Below are 21,858 nucleotides of genomic sequence, written 5' to 3' on the forward strand. Positions count from 1 at the left end.
GCTTCGTCCCATCAACTTATCGTCGGGACAAAGTACTGGAGATCAGGCTGAGAAACACAGCCGGAGCAGGCAAACACTGAAGGACGTCTTTAAAAACTGCATTTCTTCAGTAGTTTCTAGATTTGCACATATTTATCAGATGTCTTCTCATCAGGCTGTGACGATGAATCTGACTAAGATGACAGTAACTTTATATTTACTCAGTGCGTTAATGGGTTTAGGAAGTGGCTATTCATACGTAGCCGTATTAACAGTTGTATGTAGCACAGCCTTGTTATGGTTACGATTAGGGGTTATTGTTATGGTCGTGTGAGGACTGCACCTTTTGCTGCTGAGCCAATCAATGGGCAACAGTGGGTAAGCGCTCAGTCCATTATTTTGGCATCGCAGGCTTATCTACGAGGTGGTGAGCAACACAGCACTGTCTTTCAAAAATACAGAAACACACTGCTTCACTTTAAAGACACTAACTCTGTTAAACCTCAATTTCATTAATACCGTATTTCCCAGTGTGACTTGCCTGTTTAAAAAAATGCCTCTTGAAAATGAAAAGGCCATATACAAGCCCCCCCCCCCCCCCTTTTTTTTTCCCCTCCATCAGTTTAATTTGGGATTGGAGTTTCCTGGGAAAACTTACTGGGAAAGTAAGTCATTCTAAATGTTATTAAGAACTGATTTTTCAGTATACAAGCTGTCTAACCTTCCAAAATAAAAGCACACTGGAATATGGTGTAAGCATTCTTCTGTAATCTTCCACGATCAGTCAACTTGTTATAATTTGACCTTTTGACTCACTGAAAGTTTTACTAGCATTTTTAAGTCATTTTATATAGCACTGAAGTAGACATTTTTTATTGATTTAACATGCATTGTTTGGGAGAACACCGATTTTGACTTTCTCGTTCAAGTGTGTATAAACCAATGGCCTCAACTGTATACCGTGATTAAATGCCGGTATTTCTCTGTACTGCACAGAAAGTGTCTCATCCTACAACAGGTTCCAAGAAAAAGGGGGTATTGTGGAGACCACATCTTTTACTAAGCAGCACTACTTACAATAAACTATGTAAAGACAAACTTGGTAAGAGACAGGTTGAAGAGTTTTATTGAAATATTGCCAATGTTGTACATGCCAGAAACTGAAGCACAGGTGAAGCGGGTTTTACAGAAATTACATTTCCACATTACACATCTTAAAACTCAAGCAGAAATCATACAAATCTGAGATCAGCATATGGAGATGGGAGTCCAATTGTAATATTCACAGAATGTGCTCATACCATTTGTAAGAAGGACGTATACTCAAAGAACAATAAACACTAAATGCGACTTTCTATATAAACACATTCACTTCAGCCACTCAGTTGCCTCTTCTAATTATGATAGGTTAGACCTGTGTTTCAGCTCAAAATCAAAGAAAAAAAATTCTGCTAGTTAACAAAGGGAACACGTTAAGGTTCAACAATGCAATCTTAATAAAAACATTTGCAAAAGCAGATTTTATCCCGACTGTAATTTCGTCTGATCTGCCGTAATCACTGTAAAGTCAGCTGCAACATGCTTCTAACTTCTATGATGAAACACGACCCATATCAGTATTTAAAACAATCCTTTCCAAGTGAAAACTTACTCCTGTGTGCTACACAGACTACATTTGTCATTCTGAAGAAGCACAAACTCTACAGCCCTGGAGAGAAATGCAAACTTAAATGTATCTGATGAGATTAGAAGTAAAAAACAAAAACAAACTGTAGGGACAGAAAAAAAAAATTGATGCAGGGATTAAGAGTTTGTTACTGAGAATGGGGACTATTACTCTTCTTCACCCAGTCACCTCCTGGAGTTGGGCTTCGGTTTGGACTTGCTGAACGGGAACGACTGAAACAGAAACAGAGGGGGATTAGCTTGCCAAAGGGGAGCATGGCAAAACACTCAAAATATCCCATGAGGTTGACAGAAACAAAGTTATGATTGTTTGAATACCACAATCCAATGTGGTTTGTACACTTTAAGCCAGTGGTGTCCAAAGTATTCCAGAAAGGGCCAAAAGGCTGCAGGTTTTACTCCAGCAGGTGATTTCACAGATGAACTCATCCCATCTGCTCAAAGTGATGCTAGTCAGTGAAATCGCCTGCTGGAGGTCAGTGGCTGCAAAGAAAACTTGCACCCTATTGGCTCTTTCTGGAATACTTTGGACACCACAGCTTTAAGCCAGCAGCCACGGCTGGGTTTATGAATCACGCTCATTGTAACCAAAAGCAAACACCCACCCCAAAAAAAAAAAAAAAAAAAAAAGTGGCACATTAGCATAGTTGACTTCAAAAAACCCACAAAGTACTAACTACATAAATGATTTTGGACGATGACAAAAAAAACATGCCAAAAGCACCATTATACTTCAAAAGACAACTTTCATTTTTCCAATCATGGAAATGAACTCTACAGGATTATTGATGACCCCCCCCCCAGACATTTCTGTCCAGACTTACTGGCTTACTTACTAGCTGTCATTAATGACATCACATCACTGTTCAGTGCCAAAGATGCCAACTCTTCTTTGGCTTCACTTTCTACTTCCGTTACTACAGGATAAAATGCTACCTGAAGCATTAGCATAAATGCGTTGTCAGAAAAAGATATCCTGCCCAGATCCTCAAATTTCTCACACTTCAGCAGAAACTTCGTACCATCACATTCTTTGTGCCACTGCCCCCTTTTCTCAGCAACAGTTCTACCTTGATTTCCACAAGGGTCATGTCTGAAACCATGACTTACAGAGACATGACATGGTGATGCAAGCATCAAATTTAGCACAAACACAACTTAGACATTACTCTTGAAAAAAACTGACTGGCCACTTGAATTTTCAATAGGCAGCGGTCAGTTGAATTACATGGGGGTCAAAATTTACAAATTCTACAATCAAATTGAAAACTACACCACATTATTTGTCTGATCATAAAGATTCCAAAAATGCATAGTTTGGACCATCTATGACTGAATGTTATGGAGTTATGGGGTGAAAACAGCAAGAATGGTGACAAAGGTCAATTTCAGTTTGTACAGGGGTCAGAAGTTAAAGTTGCTCCAATTTTAGTAAAAAAGTGATGCGAATTATTGTTTGACCTAATAAGCTTAATAAATGAAATAGATTTGACATTGTTGAATGCTTGGTCTCCAAAGTAAAGGACAAACAAGGTCAATGTCCATTGGATTCTATGACATGTGACATATGTTATCCTGTAGCGCGTTAACTAAGCATGATATATGGTGCCAACTATTACTTTTGAAAACCCTGTTAACGCTAATAATTTGCATCACTTTTTACCAAAATTGGAGCAACTTGAACTTTTGACCCCCGTACAAAGTGAAACTGACTTGTCACCATTCTTGCTGTTTTTACTTCATAACTCCATAAAATTCAGTCACAGATTGTCCAAACTAAACCTTTTTGGAATCTTTATGATGAGACAAATTATGTGGTATAGTTTTCAATATGATTGGAGCGCCTTTTAATTTTGAGGCCTGTTAATTCCTCAATTGACCCCGACCTGATACTGAAAATTCAAGTGGCCAACAGGTTTTTTCAAAAGAGGAATGTCTAAGGAGTGTTTGTGCCAAATTTGATGCTTGTATCACCATGTTCAGGATTTCTCTGTAAATATTCTTTTATCTGCTGCACTATTATGCCGCGTTCACACCGGGCGCGACGCGAGCGACTGCAGCCACAGGTTGTCATGTAATCCTATGTAAGGACGCGTTTTGGCGCCAAACCGCGCAGCGCGACGCGATGGAGGCGAGTGAAGCGATTTTGAGCGTTTGTGGCGCGATATTGAGTCGCGTCACATTGTGTTGCCCTCCTCCCCAAGTTCAAAAATCTGAACTTTTTCGTCTCGTCGCGCCGCGATGACCAATCAGGGACTGAATATGTAGTGATGTGGAGATGTCTGGACTTTGACTGAAGATGTGAACATGTCCTGTATCTGGTAGCAGCCTGTGAGCAGGACTTATGTCTCTTTTGTCCTTTATTTCACAATTATGACAGAGTTTTTAGAGCGAGCAGCAACCCCACAGCAGCGGGGAGCGGAGTTTTTTTCTTTTACGTGCGCATCGTCCTGGAGATTATTTTACTTATTAACTACACAGCTGTATAAGCAAATAGTGACTGGTTTCTAAACACAATTATGATAGCTTTTTGGAGCGAGCAGCTGCCCTACTTGCAGCATCGCAGCTTTTTCCTTTTCTTTTACGTGCACGAATCGTCCTGGAGATTATTTTACTTATTAACTACACAGCTGTATAATAAAGCAAATGGTGACTGGTTTCTAAACACAATTATAACAGTTTTTTTGGGGAAGAGCCAGCTACAGCAAGCAGCGGAATTTCTTTCTTTTCTTTTTTTTTATTATTTACATGTGCGCGCGCGAACGGGACAGTTGATCCTCAAACTGGGTCCCGCAGAGGTGGAACGACCGTTGAAAGCGGCCGTCACCCAGACAGCTCCTGGAGCAAATAATGATACTCTCTGTATTGGGAGCTTTCCACAGCAACTCGCTCCGTGTGATCAAGGTCCGTCATGTTAGCTTGACTGACAACCGGAGTTGGCGAGCGGAATGGAAGCTCCTCCTATTTGATGACGCAGCGGGGCGAATTTTCGCAGCGCAAGTCCACCCAAGCAGAGCAACACACCGGGCAAAGGAGGCGCGTCCGTCGCCTGGCGACCCACGCGAATTTGTAGCGCCAGATCGCGTCCGGTGTGAACGCGGCATTAAGGTTATAGCACGTTGTGTGCACGCATCAATCTACACACAATTGCAGCTGGGCAGCTTCAGCATTACCAGACAGCATAAATTTCAGGACTGTTAATGTTTGTTATGATCTTTGCAGGCATTTATGGCACAGAGATAGACACTGAAAGACATCTGAGGGTATCTGAATGAAATGAATACCACAAGTACAAAAAGGCAGAATTAGCTGAGTTCACTATTCAAGTGGAAAAGCTTTGAGTTCCAGCATGGGAAGCTGGGAACAAAGAACAAATCCAAACAATGCCAATCATTTTAAATGATGGGAGATTGTTTTACCACAGATTTCTGCTTTTTGACTTTTTGCCAGCATGAGAAGGTCGGTGTAGCAGAAGATCATATAAGATGGTATAGTCTCACCGCACGTTCCGCTTTGATAAGCTACATTTCATGCAGGTGTATGTGTACATATTTCTGCATGTTTATAAATGAGGCCTCCGGGTATTTGGGGTGCATAAACTTTTGTACTGGAGCACGGAGGATATCTTTTCAAAAGGCCAGAATAGATATTCAAAGAAACGTCCACCCAAGCTGGTCCTCATTTTTCTCTGGTCTTTTGAAGTATAATGGTGTCTAAATTTCACACAAAAAAATAGACTTTTCACATAAAATCAGCCACTGAAAGTTGATATCCTCCCTTACACTCGATCACTCAAATATTTAGCCACTCTTATCTGAACATGCACATTATCACCATTATTCCAGACTACAGCAAAACTACAAACTGTGCTTTCACCATCAGCATTTACAGGTTCGAAGTTTATCAGGGGGAGGGGGTTGATTTTTGGTTACCTTTGAAGACAGTGGCAGAAACAACAAGTACAGAGAAGCGAAGGATGAAAGGGCGGATGACTACAACTTGGAGAGACACTGCGATGGGAGGTTCTTGAAGACTGATCTCTCATCAGCTCTCTCTCACTTTCAGTAGCTAAGACACAGGCTGAAGAACTCTTGTAGGAAGGTAGGGGGTCTGGTAGGTAGATAATGAGTTTAAAAGGGAGCGGTCGAACTCTGAATTGTGTGGGTCAGCCCTCTGGTACGTCTCAAGGCTGGCTGGTTGGGCGGCTGATTCTAGTAGAACAACTGTGTGTGTGCGCGGCTGATCTCGTCTGAGCGTGTGCGTCGGTTGGACAGACCCATTCACCGTGACGGTTTGGTCGGTAGGTCGACCTCTTTCTTGCTAACACCAGATGCAGGCGAAGGCTGATCTCAGGTCAGCGCTTAGTCACCTTCCCGCAGGACGTACACACCGCCAGCTGGCAGACCCTGGGCCTGGGATCAGCTGCGGTGACTGTGCAGTACTCAGCTTCCACCACACACTTTAAAGAAAATATGAAAAATAAACAAAACTGTGCTGCAAAGATGTTTAAGTCACACCAATGGTGTTGTATTAACTGCCCTCAACTAAACTATATATCACCTCTGATTGTGTCCAATTCAGAACAGTGGGATCTATAATATAAAGTCCAACTGAAATTAAGTTGTAGTGTTGTGGCTTTCCTCTCTCCTTCAAACACACACACGGACCTAAAGTTTAGATTTAGTATTTTTAGTGATGATGCTCCTTGCATGTGCATTAGCCAGAATGCCACAATTTGCATACATAAGACAAAAGTGCCTTTGAATTCATACACCTGTCATCCAGTGATGTTTTGTTGGTCCAATTTTTTCATACCACAAATGAGTTCAGTTAGTGCAGCAGGTACATATTCTTTCAAATAATAGGTCACACACCAGATTTGGTATAATAATACTAATAATCATCATAATGATGGAAAAACAAACTCCTGAGACACCACTCAGAATTGTCTGGAGGCACAAATCTGGGGAGGGGTACGGGAACATTTCTGCTGATTTGAGCACAGAACTTCTGTAAATGGAAGAAGTTCGGATCCACCAGGACTCTTCCTAGAGTTGGCCACCCATCTAAACTGAGCGATTGGGGAGAAGGGCCTTAGTCAGAGAGGTGACCAAGAACCCGATGGTCACTGTCAGAGGTCCACCATTCCTCTGTGGAGAAAGGGGAACCTTCCAGAAGAACAAACATCTCTGCAGCAATCCACCAATCAGGCCTGTATGGCAGCCAGACAAAAGCCACTCCTTAGTAAAAAGGCACATGGGCAGCCCACGTGGAGTTTGCCAAATCCAAACATGACGCCTGGCATTCACACCAAGAAGTTCAATCTTTGTCTCATCAGACCAGAGAATTTCTTCTCAAAATGTCAATGCCTCTCATTTGTGGGCTGCACTACATGGCTTGGCTTTCCACAGAATTGAAGGTCCAGGATTCAAAGTCCACTCTTGACCATCTCATACATATGGAGATGCGCAAGGAAGAGTGTCAGTGTAAAAGCTATGTAGATATGCATGCATATTGTGGCAATCTGAGTAAATTGGAGTAGCCAAAACAGAACATCATGTCTCTGCGACTGATAGGTTGGTTGTAAATTTTATACGTGCATGTATGAAAGGGGGTTTAAGTTAAGACAATCAGTATGTAGACATGTGATTGAAAACTGCAGGGTTATTGTGGTCTTCAAGATAGGTTTTACACTACACACCTGGACTGTCACTGTATGTAACATCTGCACGCAGTGGAAGTTAAGTTAACCTCAAAGTTTTATTCTGTGGATGGCACTTCATTCAGTGTGCTTGGTTGCCTCTGTGCTTTGTGATTTTTCTGGGGAATCATTTACCTAAAATATTGCATAAAACGATGACTCTCAGAATTTTAACAATGCCTGCTAAATTGCTTGTAAAGCAGTTGCATGTTTGCCACCCACTGTTTGTCACACGGGTACAAGGGCCTGCCCATTGAGAAATCTGGGGCCAACACTCACATTTACAAAAATGTCGACAACCACTAACTTTCAAAAATAAATCATTAATACCTTTAAAGTTATCAATACTTTCAGCATGAAAGACTAATGAATAATAAGAAGCAGATTTATACCAATAACAAATTATTACTTTTTTTAATGAAGTCATTTCAGTTGGACTTTAAAAAAATTAGAATCTGAAACAATGGTCAATGCAATGAATGAAAATTTTTCTTCTTGGTCTGCCAGTCTAACATCATTAATTAAGATTACGACCACATTTTTCAAGGTCAAATCAAAAGAAAGCAAGAGTCCAGAGAGTGTATCTTACTGAAATTTAAACTGTGCTACGAGTTTGGACAGTTTATACACTGAGGGGTGATGTTCTCTCCCATGGCTACACTTAGACTGAACAGTGCTGACAACCAGAGCTGCTAAGACTGCAAAAAGAGATCATAAAAGTGTTTTTTTTCTACCTATACTTCCAAACCACTAAAGTCTGCGGAGTCCCCGAACTGTCAGCCAGCAGCAGATGCAGACCACACTGCAGAAGAAAACGATCTCTCTGACGTGAGTGTTGAGGTTTCTCAGTAGTCATCCATCTGAAGACCACGTGGCAGTCACATGGTGGCAGCGTGTTTCTCACAAGTAGGAGAACCTATTTAAAAATCAGTCCCTGTCTAGGGTGAAGGACCTAGCTTTGGCTAACTTGAACATACCTGAACTTCTCTTGGAAGCTAAATTACTTGTCACATCTGAAAATGAATAGGGGGTGCTCTTAAGCCATCACGTGATTCTTCATACAGGTGTTTTATACCCTGATAAAAACTAGCTACTACTACAATAACTATGCACCTGGGACTTAAACGACAGCAGCTAAAATACAATACACCCATAAAACCTTCAGTGTAAAGGTAAACAGACAGATGATTTACCTGTTTCTCTTGTGATTCGCTGACGGAGACCGAGATCGGGATCTGGAGGCAGAGCGACCTCTTGGCCCGGAGCCAGAACGGGACCGAGAACGAGAGCGACTGGGAGGGAAGAAAAACAGAACAACAATTTCACTTTTCAAGACTAACATTACAACCACATTGCTGGAAGAATTGAGACTGCAGGACAGTCTTGCTTTTAGTGTTAAAATGGGAGAAGCAACAGGAACTCCAAAAGAGAAAGGGAAAACCCGGGGAGCAACACAGCTAGAGAAATTAGTGGACAAATGTTTATCAGCATTGTTGATCTAAACTGAAGAAAAAAGGAAATACAAAAACACCCAAAGCAACCCAAATGCCCTGCAAGTAGAGCCTGCACTTTAAAATGTACACACACACACACACCTTATTAAAGTTATTGGCTCCCATGATTTTTAAGTACATACAACCCCTGGCAAAAATTATGGAATCACCGGCCTCGGAGGATGTTCATTCAGTTGTTTAATTTTGTAGAAAAAAGCAGATCACAGACATGACACAAAACTAAAGTCATTTCAAATGGCAACTTTCTGGCTTTAAGAAACACTATAAGAAATCAAGAAAAAAATATTATGGCAGTCAGTAACGGTTACTTTTTTAGACCAAGCAGAGGAAAAAAAATATGGAATCACTCAATTCTGAGGAAAAAATTATGGAATCACCCTGTAAATTTTCATCCTCAAAACTAACACCTGCATCAAATCAGATCTGCTCGTTGACACTGACTCTGTGCCATGACACTGACCCTACGTGTCTTCTTGCAAGGAATGTTTTCGCAGTTTTTGCTCTATGGCAAGATGCATTATCATCTTGAAAAATGATATCATCCCCAAACATCCTTTCAATTGTCCAAAATATCAATGTAAAATTGTGCATTTATTGATGATGTAATGACAGCCATCTCCCCAGTGCCTTTACCTGACATGCAACCCCATATCATCAATGACTGTGGAAATTTACATGTTCTCTTCAGGCAGTCATCTTTACAAATCTCATTGGAACGGCACCAAACAAAAGTTCCAGCATAATCACATTGCCCAATGCAGATTCGAGATTCATCACTGAATATGACTTTCACCCAGTCATCCACAGTCCACGATTGCGTTTCCTTAGCCCATTGTAACCTTGTTTTTTTTCTGTTTAGGTGTTAATGATAGCTTTCGTTTAGCTTTTCTGTATGTAAATCCCATTTCCATTAGGCGGTTTCTTACAGTTCGGTCACAGACGTTGACTCCAGTTTCCTCCCATTCGTGCCTCATTTGTTTTGTTGTGCATTTTTCGATTTTTGAGACATATTGCTTTAAGTTTTCTGTCTTGACGCTTTGATGTCTTCCTTGGTCTACCAGTATGTTTGCCTTTAACAACCTTCTCATGTTTGTATTTGGTCCAGAGTTTAGACACAGCTGACTGTGAACAACCAACATCTTTTGCAGCATTGCATGATGATTTACTCTCTTTTAAGAGTTTGATAATCCTCTCCTTTGTTTCAATTGACATATCTCGTGTTGGAGCCATGATTCATGTCAGTCCAATTGGTGCAACAGCTCTCCAAGGTGTGTTCACTCCTTTTTAGATGCAGACTAACGAGCAGATCTGATATGATGCAGGTGTTAGTTTTGGGGATGAAAATTTACAGGGCGATTCCATAATTTTTTCCTCAGAATTGAGTGATTCCATATTTTTTTTCCTCTGCTTGGTCTAAAAAAGTAACCATTACTGACTGCCACAATCTTTTTTCTTGATTTCTTATAGTGTTTCTTAAAGCCAGAAAGTTGCCATTTGAAATGACTTTAGTTTTGTGTCATGTCTGTGATCTGCTTTTTTTCTACAAAATTAAACAACTGAATGAACATCCTCGGAGGCCGGTGATTCCATCATTTTTGCCAGGGGTTGTACTTCAGAAGATCTATAAAAGTAATAGCATAAGAACAAATTTGCGTGACTGCAAAATTTAATACGTCTAAAGCTACTGAACAATAGCAACAAAAACCCCACTTATATCGTCATTAAATGGAAGGGGGGGAGCATGATGAGATGTTATCGGCACCCATTTGATATATATATATATATAAAGAAAAGATTCATCTGTGCTTAACTGTCAGTAATCACATGACCTGAAGTTAACAATGAATGACTGTTTTACTGCTTTAGGTTGTTCATCAAGGTGAAGACAGAGCAGTCACAGCATGAGAAATACCGTTACCGTATTGTCCAAAGTACAAGTTACACCAGTCCAAAAAGGCCTCTAAAAGAAATGTTGTGAAATGTTGAAAAAAATTTTTTTTTTTTATCCAAAAGTGTGCTGAGCCTGCAGTGAGAGGAGCACAAGACTGTGGTTTTCCCATTTTTCTTAAACACTGTGCCCATTAATCTTATTAGTAAGCAATAATTCATGTCTACTAGTATTAAGACTTTTACGAAGATCGCAAATTTCTTTAGAATAACAGTATCATTTAATTATAGCCATCGTCAAAGTCACACAAAAAGTTTTTTTTGTCATATGACCCTAATTTCCAGTTGTTTTTTGGTGCAAAAAACATGATTTGGTATAAAACAGACAACATATAGAAATGTAGCCCATTTACCATTTTTTTTTTGGGGGGTCTTTTTCACACCAAGACAGGGATAGTTACTTGCCAGAATTGTTTCATCAATAGTAAAATGTTTCTACAGTAGCGGTTACATATTTAGCAACATCACAGGTTACTCCAAAGAGCAGGCTGATTTCTGTACATTCATACAAAGTACTTCTTTTTCAGACGTTCAAGAGTTGTTCTGGGTACTGGTTTGTCACAGAGGTAAACAAAGCTGAAAAATACCCATTGGTGATATAGAAATGAACAAGGTTATGGTATGAATTTTAGATTTGTGAAAAAGATCACTGAAAACTTTGCAGTGGGGCATGCAAACTACCTTCTCACTGGAGTCCTGGATTTCGAGCGTGCCGGGGAGCCAGACCTACAGACGCAGAAAAAGAACCAGGATTAAATTAAAACATGCACAAGGGATATATAAACAGTTAAAAGAGTTGACTGCGGTGCTGTTCAACAAATTATAGGCATTCCAATCAGTCCCTCACAAATCACAAGCACGAGTGTCTTGTGTCCAGTAAACAACCACAAGAAATAGCAACATAAGCAGCAGTGACTAAGAGGGATCCTGGGTGACATCAATGCAGTCAGGACATTTGAGAAAAAAAAAAAAAAAAAAAACTTATGCCTTTCAGTAGTATTTATGCATGTGCGCTAATAACATAGGAATAACTTATGGGAAAGAGTTTAATTCATAGCTCAGTGATGGACGTGGGCCATGAAAATTTGAAATCTCCAATGCATTTTCAGGTCTATCATGACATGTTAGGTGAAAAGACCATTTTCCTATATTGGCAAGATGACAAAACTATATTTCACAGTCTGTCACATGGATTAGAATATGGTGTTATTACTATTTGATAAGACCACTTATGATATGGGTACGACGCTATGCACACTCTGATTGGCAGATTTCCAGTCTGACATTTTCCCATATCCGTTACCAAGGCAATTGGTCCAGATCGCAAATCAAACTGTTTACAATTTTCACGGCGCAACATGTTGCCCCCCCAGAAAATTTTTTAAAGGCCAAGTCAAATTTTGTATATTCTGGTGAATTTTAATGGGTATGAAGCCCTCTGAAACAAAGAAAACTCAATTCAAACTATGGGGGCCTGGGGGATCTTCCACATAAATTTTTTAAAAGAGCAAGTCAAATTTTGTACATTCTGGTGAATTTTAATGAGTATGAAACCCTCTGAAACAAATAAGTCACTTCAAATTGTGAAGTAAAAACACACTATTGATTATGGGGGTCTAGGGGATCTCCCACAGAAATTTTTTAAAAGAGCAAGTCAAATTTTGTATATTATAGTGAATTTTAATGGGTATGAAGCCCTCTGAAACAAATAAAAGTCACTTCAAAGTGTCAAGTAAAAACACACTATTGCTTATGGGGGGTCTGGGGGATTTCCCACAGAAATTTTTTAAAAGAGCAAGTCAAATTTTGTATATTGTAGTGAATTTTAATGAGTATGAAGTCCTCTGAAACAAAGAAAACATACTTCAAACTGTCAAGTAAAAATTCTCTCTCTTCTGTAGTATTTTGATTTGTTCTAATCCGGTGAATGCACCAAATGGGTGCTGTGTTGCTGGCTGTACAGCCAATAGAATACAAAATTAGGGCCTAAAGCAACTGACAATGTTGTTCTGCTGTGCACAAAGTAACACTGTCACCAGTTTTGAAAACACATGTGCACTGAGAAACTCAAAACTGGCTTATTCACATTTAATCAGTAAAATGCTCTCACTCATAAAACAAACTAGGGCTGCAACTAAGGATTAATTTAGTAATCAATTAATCATTTTTTGCTGTTTGTTTTTTTATACTTACGTGAGTTTTGCCATTATTTCTTGAAGTGAGTTATTATTAAAAGGCCTTTGTCAAGCAACATCAACGTTTGAGCTTGTAATAAAGTTATGATGTTATATTCTCGTAAAAACATACCTGGAGTAGTGTTTTGTTTTATTTTTGCACATACATACATCACCGACACACCACAAAGATTTCCATCAGGTTTCACCCAATTACGAGCATTTTTAGATGCCTACAGCAACTATCTCAACCACTGACAACACATTACAGCAAGAGTCCACAAAAGTATTTTAAAGGCCTGACTAAAGTGTAATATGTGATCTTTAATAAGTTATTTTCATGAAAAAAAAGACACAAATGTGCAGTTTACTGCATTTAATTTTTTCTTGTGTAAAAACACAGCTTAGATGTGGTTTGACTGAAACAAATTGTCATTAAACTTAAATAACAAGGATGAAGTGGAGGTCTAAGAGTCACTATTTCTATATTTATTTGTTTATGTTCATTGTTAGTTTTTATCTTTTCTGTGTTTTGTTTTATCAGGTTCTTTTTGTCTGTTTCTCTAAAAGTGTCTTGCAGCAATATTAGTTACTTTTGTTGTTAATATATAAATAAAAAAAATATTACAATTCATAATACGTTTGACTCTTTTACGACAACAAACGCTAAGCCATTAATTAATTATACAGAAAACAAATGCATAAACTGTGCTGAGATGTGAACAGCTTAATGCTAACTTTAACACTGAAAACGCATCGGTCCCGTTTTTAAGTTATAAAATACAACTGTTTTAGAAGACCATAGTCGGTTTAATATAAAAAAGGTAAATATTACTCACAGACATATGCTCTTTAGGGTTTTAGCGGGAGAAAATTAAGATAAAGCGAAATAATACAAGAAACCATCGAAGCAGTGAGTCGGCTCAATGCTTCATTGGTTCAAAGCAAAGACACACCCTGCTCTACTTGGGGAGTGTCTGCCAATGTTCCCATAAAGACGGAGAAGAAAGACCGTGGCTCATGGCAAGCAGTAAACAGAGCGGAGAGGAAAGAAAATTCACATAGTCCCTTCCTCCGCAGGCCACGCTGACAATGCTGCTGCTTTGATAAGCACAGAATGGAATGTTGCTTCGACAGTAAGACTATCATATTTTGGCCCCAAAACACGCGCAACACCACGTGCGCACGCGTATGTGTGGTTAAATTTTCCAAATGACAGAAATCCATTGTGGCAATGGAGAACTTTAACCCATGCCTTAAAGACAGTTGTGTGTAAAAACTTGAACAAAGTCAACTGACAATGAATTCTGTCAAAAACATGATATAATAAAATCAGACTTACCGGTAGTGCTAGCTTTTCTGTATAAATGATTATTAAAAAGAGTCGGGTCAGGGTTTTGGCCCTTTTGGTCAAACCAGTCCAATTTTAATTTATTTGTGATCAACCTTTCATCGTCTCCATGCAGCAGAACATTGCATCCATTTCTTTGTCATTTAAATACAATGCAGAGCTCATGTTAAAATCTGTTAGCGGGATCTCTCATTCGCTGCTGTGTGGTTTAATGGCGCCGCGTTACATTATCTTTCAGTCTCGGATCAGGATGTGAAAATGTGAGACTTAATATCCACTGTGACATCTCAGAGACATTTCCAAACAATTTTACAAATACAACATCATGAAAGACACACCGGAGACTAAATTCAACATGGGCCAGGAAAACAAAAATAACCCTTCTTTTGAGTTTATTGGCAGTTTGCAAACCAACACGGTTACTTACCGCCATGAACTTCTTTTTTCGAATTTATTGGCTGTTTGCAAATCAACAGTGTACATTCCCATCACCAATTGTTTGGCGGATTCATTAATGGATTCTGATGTATGCTGTCAAAAATAACCTGGAGATGTTCACCATGTGAAGTAAAAACCCGGATTTCCGGCAATTTCTAGAAAACTTACATCGCTGATAGCTAAAGCTCACCCAATAAAATACACAAAATCAAACTGTGTTCTTACCTGCTCCTGCGTCTGGAATAAGATGGAGAGCGTCGATGGCTCCTAAGACAAACAGGGACAGCATCATCAAATTATGGCATTCTCCAACGACAGCTGAAGAAAAGGTGAAGACACACTGGATGCCCTATTTTCAATGAGAGGCTTACGGAACAATTCCTACAGGCCTGAAATTGGGGGGGGGGGGTTGTTTTTTTGGTGAAAGTAGACCTTTGAAGGCAGGGGGTCTTAGGGCCACTCAAGGAAGAAAATTTGGGATTTTTGAAGCCCAGGGATGCACGCTGGAGGTTTTTTTTTGACAACATTCTCCAATACCCCCCCCCCCCCCCCCAATTTAGCTGTACTGCTTAATGCATGTTGTATTTGTATTTTCTTTTGCACATTTTCTTTGCCTTTATCCCAAATTCATATTACAACCTACATGTTTGTTTGGTAAGATTACTAAGCAAAAGAACTGTAATTTTCATATTTTGGCTTCCCTCATCCTAACTAACTCCATTTTTAAACCTAGAACCCCAAACAGACTCAGTAATGCTGAGCTTAGACATTACATTAAAAAGAAAACCAGAGCCAACCTCCGCCAACACTAGTTTCCAATGCCACAAAATTTTACCTTGGAAAAAATGTCAAGATCAAAGTCCTGTTAGAAGTGGCTTTTCACAAAATAATTTAGATATGGTCAAATTTCAGGAGTATGTATTTAGTTCATCAAAGCTTTTGTGGTGTTGTCAGGGCCCCCCCCACCCAACTTTTTCAGTTTCTGAATTCTGTCAGATAATTTTCACAGAACATTGGTTATACCAGTCAAACTACAGCACAAATGAGCCCGAACACCATATATATGAATGAGGATATGAACGACAGTCATGCAAATTCAAGCTGCAATTGAACGCCTAGTACCGCATTCGGGACATTCGTGCGGCCAGAGCACATGCACTCAACATTTATGTTGTGCCAGTACTGGAAACGTTGTACCGCATTCTGAATGCAATACGAATGCGGAACATTTGTATGGCAATACGTACGCAATTTGAACCATTTGAACTGTGTTTGAGGTGCTGTACGAATTGTTCAAGCACGTCAAACCCTGGCCGAATGTCTCGACCGCCCTCCCCGTTACACTAGAGCTCGAATGCCATATGAATTAAACATCGAACAACATTTGTGCATATTGATCTGCATTAGAATTTCTCGTACAGCATTCATGTGGCACTTAACAAAATCCACTAAATTTGCATGGCCAGCACAAATGTAGAGAACATGCACACCACTGTCGTGTTGCATTCAAACTGGGAAATATTAGAACGGAGGTATAAGGGCAATCGCACAGCATTTGTGCTGCCTTCGGAGCATTCTGATCACATCTAAGAGAACCTCAAATGTTTCAGGCATGCTAAATCCTGCTGGCATGTCCCGATTGTGCCCCAATGAGCCGGATCCTCCCCCATGCATCCTGTTCAGGACATGCAAAGGAAATATTGTAATGTGCAACATTCATGGCACGCAATCATTATTTGCACTAAACGTGAACATTGCACAATCGCACCGAATACACCGTGCACCAACATGTCTCCATAACACATACATACAGATACATCATCTACATGAGGTGGACTGATAGCGGATGTGTGATATCATGCTCATTCTGGACGTTACTCCGCAATTACAGGCGCTGCATGTCAGTGCGTCTCCGTGACATACCAATGTGCAGTGTGTCTGAACAGGGTCGAACAGCCAAGTAAACATGATCCTCTGACACAAGAGGTGGACTGACGATGCATCTGTGATATGTTCATTCATGACGTTACACCGTGATCACAGGCGCTTCACGTCAGCGTCTCAGAGCCGCGGTGCACTGAATGGGCTGTCACTCTGATGCTAAGCATCAAGTGCCGTGTTTGACTCTGACATAAAACAAGTTTAAAAGACAAAAAAAAAAAAAAAAACAATAATAAAAGATGACCGGTTCAATCTGTGCCCCTGCTGAGGGAGAGGAGACTGTGGAGGGTGAAAAGGGGACCATCTGCACACTGGACTCCAAACGTGCGCATGCTGACACACTCATACAAATCCACTCCCACTGGAGTGGAGCGCACGATCGGAGTTAATGGACACTTAAGGGGAAAACTTCAGTACCGACAAAACTGGCCGGTGTGGCGTTTCGTTTTATTCATTTTATTTGAAATTTTCTGCAGCGAAACTCTGCGTAAAAGCAGCGCCGTGTTTTGGATTGAAGAGCGCAAAGAGTGCCACGTTTGGTTGCTTTGCAGTGGTTGGTGGTGGTGACACTTGCAAAGTTGTCGATTTTTTAAAAATTATTCCTTAAATCTGGCAGAACTGTATAAGTCACTGTTCTCCACCCTTCCCTGCTGGCCAGTCACCAGCTTTTTTACCAGCGCCAAGTTCCTGTCAATGATAGAATGGTGGCGCGCCATCTGTCCTTCTGGGCTGAAGTTGACATTGAATTTGCAGTTTGAGATGTTCTGCAGGAACGAGTGGAGGTCCTTGGTGTTGCTTTCTTCTTGGAAAACCCTCTGTGCGCAAAACATGTCGACATGTCCACCTGGATCGTGACTGCAGCCTGGCTGAAGGTGTTGGACAAAGTAATCCTGCCGACGCCCTAAAGCTGATAATCATCTTCCCCTGTTGAGCATCTCTGCTCAATGCTACAAGTGGGTTAAAAGCAGTCCTTACTTTCACCCCTGCCAGTAATAACGGCTGTGCATGTGACCACATGTCCATAATAATCAGATCACACATGCACTCCACTGATGCAATGGTCAGGGGACCCTGGTTTACAGGTAACTAGTTCATGGTTTGGATGTTATTCGGTCCATGTCATGTGACATGGCACACACTACACGACCACAGCGCATGCCCTGCCACCCCGCCTCAGCCTTCCACCCACGCTGGGTTGTTGACCTGGATTTGGAAGCTGCTGCTCAGTGAATGTGCGCAAATCATTCGAGCTGGCTTCGTACCACATTCTGGGTATTCGAACCCCATTTGTATACTGCCGTATGAATGTCACATGAATGTTGCTCAAATTCTGTTTTTCCAATTCACGTGATTCGTAGTTGGCATTTCTGCTCTCGTGTAACGGGGCCCTTATCTTTGCAATGAACAAATTGTCAATGGTTTCTGGCAAAGGAGGGAGCGGAGGCTCCGTTCACACCAGAGACTCGAGCTAGCATACAGACACCCAACCAATGCATTACACCTGTTGCAAACCGTGCTGGTCCTAGATCAGCCCAGCCACACCAGGTGCTGCAACTCAACCTGATGGGTGGCCTCCGGTGCAGAAACCATGATTTGATGAAGCAACTGTGGCACAAAGTGTCAGTGTCACAGAGGGACTTTTCGTCAGCCACGACAAAGAATTAAAGTATTTTCAGATGTCGTTTCCTAAATCAGGCTTTATGTGGATACATTTTCGTTAGACTGATGATGAATCCTACTAAAACAAAGAGGTAAATCTTAATCTGTGTGTGAATGTTGGTTTAAATATTTGAGACTGTCTGTTCGCATGAGGACCGCAGCTTTCAGCCAGTCAATGGACAGCATTTAATGGACGCATTTGGACTTATGATCAACGACTTTCCTGGGCCTACTGTACCAGTATTTTTATTTATTTATTTTTTTAACCAGCTGTGTAACAGGCACTGTTTGGAAAAAAGCATTTACAGTACGTGTGTTTATTTTTCTAACCAGCTGTTAGGAACTTTTTTTTTTTTTTAAAGAAGCCTGTGCAACACTTCTTTCTGTGTAAATATCTCATGTTACAATGCAGACACCTTATAGATGGCTTATAGACAAGTGCAGCAACGAGTGCACTTGTACACTTGTTTTCTCCTTGTCAAGTTAGCGGGTGCGGCTTACATTCAGGTGGATACAAAAACCTACCTTCAAAGGCATTTATGAACATGTGCCGGTGACATGGGAATATATTAAGGGAGGTGTTTAATCCATAGCTAGAGCTTACTAGACAAAAGCACACAAGATGAAACTGTGTTCTTACCTGCTCCTGCGTCTGGAATAGGATGGAGAGCGTCTACGGCTCCTAAGACAAACAAGGACAACATCAATTTATTTCATTCTCCAGTGAAAGCTGAAAACATAATGACAAAAGCAGAAAGTGGCAGTAGGACATTCCATCCAATTCTTTGGTGCATTCTTACAAGCTTAGAACCTGACAGATGGCATTTTTTGTATGCGTGTTTTGTGGATGAGATGTTTGTGGAATCAATATACAGATGAGCCCTGTTAACTCGGGCATGTGCAAGTCGCAATTTGGCTTTACTCGCTGTCAAGTTGTCCTCTGGGTGCTGCTGAGCGCATGTATAAATTCCGACCCAATCTGGCATCCTAGCAGAGCGTGGCTCATCTCCCTGCGCTCACAGACTGAGCACAGAATTTGCCTCAAATACTTTTTGTAATCGAATTACTCGAGTAACTCGACTAATCGTTTCAGCCATAGATAGCAGGGAAAAAAAAATTGCACTCTTTTCCATTCATAACATAGAAGTCAAGCCACAGCAAGGACACAACTGTGCAAAATTTGAAACTGCACAGCAATGCATGGTAAACTCATGTAATAACAATATTCAAATAAACTCATTTGAACTGATAGAATAAATTTGTCATTCATAGCTGTGTAAATTCAAAACAATGGGGTTCTAAATGATATCATGAGGTAAAATCAATTTTATAACTCCATGCTAGTGCTGCATTATCATGTATCAGTGAGAATGAAACAGCTTAGATTGAACTGAGCTATTTGTTATTGAACTAATATGACACCGGAACCACTTGGGGACCCAAATCAACACTCAGAATTTAACTGTTACATTGTCAATTTAAGTAGTTCACAGTCATCTCCAGGTTGCTCGCAGTAAAACCACATCAGATTAAGCAAGCGGGTGACCCGTGGTTTAAGCGCACTCAACACATGGAAAACAAATGCTCCGTCGTTCAGCAAAAAGCTAGTATCAATGGGAAAACCATCACTTCATGAACAAGAAATTCGGGAAACAACATTTTTTCCAAATTTTTTTTTTTTTTTTTTTTTTTACAAAGAACTGACCATTTCTTTGCAGCGAGAAACATCACTGAAGTTGTTGCGTTGACTGCACGGACTTTCAGTCAACATTGTGTTCACTGTTTTTGCGCTGCCACAAAGGCACTGTTTTCAATGTGAAGTGCATTTCAGAAGGTCATGACACCAGATGCCTTCAGCTTCCTCACATAGTTTGAGAAATAATCTCCGAGTGTGTCCCCCCGCCCAGCCATGACCATCTAAACTTGTTTTTGCTTATGCCAGTCAGCCAGTGCAATGTTATCATGCCTTTACCATGTGGACAAGGCCGAAATCTCACTTTTGTTCAAAATGCTAGTGTCCTAACATTTCATCCTAACTACAAAACGCAGCACCATTTAAAAAAAATGTCCAAATCCTCAAACCATCTGAAAATGCTGCAGTATGTGGCAATGTAATGCTTCCTCAAAAAAAAAAACAAAAAAAAAAAAACACAAACAAACAAACAAAAAAAAAACCTGCATTTCTTGTATGTTAAAGTCTGTTCATCAATGTGGTGAGGGGTCATGATTTCATAGGGTGGGACCTCATACACAACTGGCTGATCCAGCCAAGTAAACAAAGAACAAAAAGCTTGGATTAAAGTGCACACAGAGGGAATGTTTCATTCTATGCACAGGATGCCATTACATCTTAACATAGAAAATTATTGCATACTATATTAAGGTTAAAATGCTATTTGTAGCACCTTTAAAATCATTCAGCACCAGGAAACCCCTCTGCTAGTTTAAAAGCATAATTGAAGGAACTTTTTGCACTGCTGCCAGAACACTGCCAACAGCCCAAAGGACACCAACTACTTTTTATAACATGTATGTCTGTGGGTGTCAGCACTGACTCACCTGCTGTAGCTTCGGCTCCGAGAGCGGTAGTGACGTCCACGGGACCCAGATCTTGAGCGAGACCGTGAACCAGAGCGAGACCTAGAAATACAAGATCCAATTACCAAATTAACCCTCTTAAATTGATGCAATTTATGGGTGGTTGATGTGTGGAGGATTGACAGAGACATTGATGCTTTATTTGTCTACACACTGAAAATGAGACCATGAAATTCTTTTCAATCCACATTAAGATGGCAAAAACTTCAAAGTGCTGTCCAGCTATAGAACAGACACCATCTAGAGTTGACACACTACAAGTATCTTCTTAACAGCTGTTTCATGATCCTGAACAATTGGAAAAACACTTACGAAATCAGGCAAAGCAGAAACTGGCAATATTGTGGATATTCTCAGTCATCTAGGTCATGGTCTTCAAGCAAGTTGAGACAAGTCAACTGGGCTTGTTTAGTTCCTTGAAAACATTTTGCTCTTGATCCCTAAAAGCTTCAGTTCTAAGGACCCTGTCTTCTGTTGGGTCGCTGATATCAGTCATGCAAAGAAGCAGAGGGTTGCACATTCAAAGTGTAGGTGACACGATATGTTTTTTTTTTTTTTTGACTGCGCGCCACTAAAAACCACGAACTTCCTGGCGAGTCACGACACTGGAGAAGAAGGAAGTGATCACAGCACCAGAACTATTATCTCAATAGCCCCATTAATTGATGTATTTTTACAGGCTACTGACAGCCCCGTTTCCACCGAGTGGTTTGGGTCAGCGCTGCGCTGTTTTCGGTGTCAGAACAGTTATTCTCACTGGCAGAATCCTTTCGATTGACAGCTGGAACACATATTGACGAGCACACACGCAGTGTCATGCAGATTCTCCAGTCCACACGGAGACAAAACTGGCTATTTTCACATTATTTT

The 21,858-nt window shown here is 40.5% G+C and overlaps 1 pseudogene; it reads right to left on the bottom strand.

Moving 5' to 3' along the window:
• Nucleotides 1–1,082: 1,082 nt before the first annotated feature.
• The window catches only part of LOC117508727, a 29,697-nt pseudogene continuing 8,921 nt past the window's right edge, over nucleotides 1,083–21,858 (bottom strand).

This window comes from Thalassophryne amazonica, chromosome 4 (assembly GCF_902500255.1).
Source record: "Thalassophryne amazonica chromosome 4, fThaAma1.1, whole genome shotgun sequence".
In the NCBI taxonomy this organism is placed as follows: Eukaryota; Metazoa; Chordata; class Actinopteri; order Batrachoidiformes; family Batrachoididae; genus Thalassophryne; species Thalassophryne amazonica.